The following is a 4,488-nucleotide window of genomic DNA, read 5'->3' as shown; positions in this document are numbered from 1 at the left end:
CATAGCACAGCAATGTACACGGCAGGCATTGATATTGTAGCAATAACCTCCATGATCGACCTCACCAATTCACCTGCTTTTATAAATATAAAACCACTTAAATTATTTTCAATTAGTCCTTGGCTTATTTAGTAGCAGTATATCCATTAATTCTCTCTCTTGAGACATCTGCCCACATACTCCCATTGTTAAAAAAATCCAGAAGCTTATTCTGTTCAAAAGGAGGTTAGTAGTATTTCAGACACTAAGCAGACAGTAAAATAATTGATCCATTGTTGCCATCAATTCCTTACTCTCAAACAGCATGGAAGCTGGTCAACAGCATTCTGTGTGGGGTTGTTTCTCCATTGCAGCAGGGATATTCCTGCTGGTCCTGGCCCCTGCCAGCATCAGAGTGCTGTTCCACAGTGAGTACCAAACTTAAAATTCTTCTTCATACTCCTGTGCTTCATTATTGCTCCACAAAACAGCCGCTATGCCAAGGAAGCTGGTGTGCTAAAATCATATCATCTCTTGTGTACTTTGGTCCTTAAAGCATCAGCCTTGCTGCCATTCAAGTACATTCTTGGAGTCCTTCTCTGCCGGCAGGCTTGGCCAGGAGCCAAGGGCAGGAACCTTGTTTACTGCTGTGCCCCTAGCATCTAGGTCTGTGCTTGGTCCTTGATAGATGGATGAATGAATGAATAAATGAATGAATGAATTCACTCACTTAGCTCTCATTGATATTGGATCTTAGGGAGCCGACTCAAGGTCTTGGATCTTTTACTTACAAAATGCTTAAGCAAATTGGTCCACCTCTTGCCCCAATATCAGCTCTGTATACTAAAGTCTTTTTATAAGAGGCCTGCTCATTTCAGGGTGTTAGTCTGCATTATACTTCTTTTTAGTGTTGTTATTAATGGGGAAATTTTTTTATTTACCTGGGAATTTCACATATGACTAATATGCTGCATTTAATGATGCCAGATGACAGCTGCACTAAAATATGGTTTCAGGAAAGAAAGTTAGTGTCAGGAGGCTTATTAGAGCTTCCAAAATACCAGCAACCCTCAAGCAGCCACCTAGGCACCCAAAAGTTGTGACCATGTGTGGCTAAATTATGTGAAAGTAAAGTGAATCATAGCAATAGGAGATACACAAACAGGACCCTCGTTTTAATACCATCTTGTAAGAAATTCCACTTGTGACCAGGCTCTGAGAGGTGCCTCAAAAAGTGTTATTGCTGACAAAATGATAAATCAAGGTAGTTTTATCAGCAAACGTTAAAAAAATTCTGATTATTAGTTCTACTCAAAAGACCTTCTGATCGTTAGTCTGGCTCATCGGTGTCTCTTCTCACTACAAATATTCAACCAGAGCCTTGAGGATTGCTTACTCTGGATTGTGGAAAAGGGGTTTCTGCAGTGGCTAAGAGATTAGAATCCATTATCATTAATATCCTTCCCAATAAGAAGATTCTATGATTAGTATTGTGTAGTTAGCATTCATGTTCTAGTGTAAATCACCAATACATGCTTCAAATATATTTCTGCCTAAAATTAAAAACAAAAATGTAAACAAATGCACGTTTGAATCTTTACACAATATGGGCATTTATGTAGCAACCACATTGCCAAATGTTTTTGTGACTGGCTGTCAGAAATATTTGTTTTTCATGAAGAAAAAATATTCCCCAGGGGGAAAAAAACTTAACTTTTTCTTTCCTTAGTAAGATCCCCATCCATCTTTTTCTTTTTCTTCTTTTTTTTAAAATTTGTTAATGTTTCTTTTTTTTCATTTGTAAATGCTTGAGGACATTTGCCATCACAGCGAGACGCTTTCCTCTGTCTTCTCTTACGAGATATGTGCTCAGAAAATGGTTATGGTTGAGCTGTGAGAGGAAAGGCTCAGTGATTCCAGCTGAGAGGTGGCTGGGCTAAGGCAGCAGGTCATAAACTTGCTTGTAAATCAGAATCCCCTGGGGGTCTTGCTAAACCACAGCATGCTGAGTCCCCTCCCTGAAGTTTTGGATTCAGTAGTTCCACCTAACATATTCCTAGGTGATGCTAATGCTGCTGGTCCAGGATGCCCTTTGAGAACAACATCTCATAATTCTGTCTGAGTCTAGCTTTTGACCTGTAGCTCTGGGACAAGTGGACTCTCCAAGTTCTCTTTATGTAACCAATACTTTAAAAAAAATTATTGGCCTATTTTTTTTTTGAAGTATAGTTGATTTACAATGTTGTGTTACTTTCAGGTGTACAGCAAAGTGATTCAGTTATACATATATACAAGTATTCTTTTTCAGATTCTTTTCCATTATGACTTATCACACGATATGGAATATAGTTCCCTGTGCTATACAGTAGGACGTTGTTGTTTATCTATTTTATTACAGTAGTGTGTATTTGTTAATCCCAACCTCCTAATTTATCCCTCCCACCACTTTCCCCTTTGGTAACCACAACTTAGTTTTCTATGTCTCTGTGTCTGTTTCTGTTTGTAATTAAGTTCATTTGTATCATTTTTTAAAATTCCACATAGAAGTGATATCATATGGTATTTGTCTTTCTCTGTCTGACTTATTTCACTTAGTATGATCATTGTTAGGTCCATCCATGTTGCTGTAAATGGCATTATTTCATTCTTTTTTATGGTTGGATAATATTCCATTGTATATATGTACCACATTTTCTTTACCCATTCATCTGTCAATGGACATTTAGGTTGCTTCCATGTCTTGGCTATTGTAACTAGTGCTGCTATGAACATTGGGGTACATGTATCTTTTCAAATTAGAGTTTTCGTCTTTTCCAGATATATGCCCATGAGTGGGATCATATGGTAGCTCTATTTTTAGTTTTTTAGGGAACCTCCATACTGTTCTCCATATTGGCTTCACCAATTTACATTTCCACCAGCAGTGTAGGGTTCCCTTTTCTCTACACCCTCTCCAGCAGTTATTATTTGTAGAATTTTGATCATACCATTCTGACCAGTGTGAGGTGATACCTCATTACAGTTTGGATTTGTATTTCTGTAATGATTAGAGATACTTTTAACGTATTCACCTCTTCCCTTAATCTCACATATGTTTACAGGAAGTTGAGGTCATCTTTACGTTTTATTGTGAAGTGGCCAATCCCAAACACACTCTCTGTTAGGTGGGAGGAGTTGGGTGGGAGAGAAGCAGAGAAATGCAGTTTTCCTCTTGTACTTTGACTGCTTTCAGGGATTCAGTGGCAGGTCACAGAGAATTGCCATTTCATCAATAGGGAGTGTTTTCCTACATGAAGATATTCCTACTTTCAAAGTAATGTTGCCTTGGAGATTTGAAGGTCTACTGAATTCTGGGTTTTGTACTGGGTCTGGATACATAACTGGATCTTTTATTTTGTCAAGTGTATTCCTGTTCTTTATTGCCTTCATAATTCCCTCTCATCCTGTGCTGACTCCAGAGGTGACCTATTGAAAGCATATGCAGCTCATCCCCAAGTCATCAGGCACCCCCTTTAAGTCTGGCCTTTTGAACACCAGTTGTTTTTTTGTTTTTTTTTGAGGTACGCGGGCCTCTCACTGCTGCGACCCCCCCCCCTTTGCGGAGCACAGGCTCCGGACGCGCAGGCTCAGCGGCCATGGCTCACGGTCCTATCCGCTCCGCGGCATGTGAGATCTTCCCGGACCGCGGCACGACCCCGTGTCCCCTGCATCGCAGGCGGACTCTCAACCACTGCGCCACCAGGGAAGCCCTGAACACCAGTTTTAAACCTTCTTCAGTGGTCTGGGGCACCTCATGGTCTTTGGCCTCTTGCTTCTATTCTGACTTAATAACTTGCCTCTGTGACTTGATGCTTCTGTTGGACTGTCTACTTGGTCCAGGTTTCCTCTTGGTTCTGTGCCCTGAAGCCCATGCCAACCCCTTCCCCCTGTGTCCCTCTCAGGTGCCCGTTCTCCACCCTAGTCCAGGTTGCTAAGTTCCTACTTCTCTGTGCGCTTGGATAGAACTTGCTAATTTTTTTTTACATTTGTTAATACATAGTTTTCCATTCACTAGATGAGAAGACGTATTGCCTACTATTTAGGAGAACAGCATTCTAATATCTTGTGTCATATATTTTTGAAATACGTAAGATATTTTTAAGTACATTTCAAGATTATGTCAAATCAATATATACCCATTACCGTATCTTTAGTTTTAAGTGACAGAAAACCCAACTCAATCTAGCTTAAATAAGATGAGTTTTTTTGACTAGATAAAGTGAGAAATTGAGGAAGACTGGCCTTAGGTGGAACTTAAGGCAAAGATTCAAGTAATGCCTCCAAGGTCTGGTTTCTGTCTTTGAGTTCTCAGTTCCTCTCTTTCTGGATTGGTTCTTTCCTCAAAGGGGCTCTGTCTTATTGCAGCAAGTCTAGTCATAAACTCACACTTGCATGTCTCGTGGAAAGAGAGCATCCTTTCCCCCAGCTTCCTGTAAACCCTGAGGTCTGCTTGGGCTGTCCTGACTAATT

This window comes from Physeter macrocephalus, chromosome 18, assembly GCF_002837175.3.
Source record: "Physeter macrocephalus isolate SW-GA chromosome 18, ASM283717v5, whole genome shotgun sequence".
Taxonomy (NCBI): domain Eukaryota; kingdom Metazoa; phylum Chordata; class Mammalia; order Artiodactyla; family Physeteridae; genus Physeter; species Physeter macrocephalus.
The sequence above is the reverse complement of the archived record's forward strand: the minus strand, read 5'-3'. Positions refer to the sequence as shown.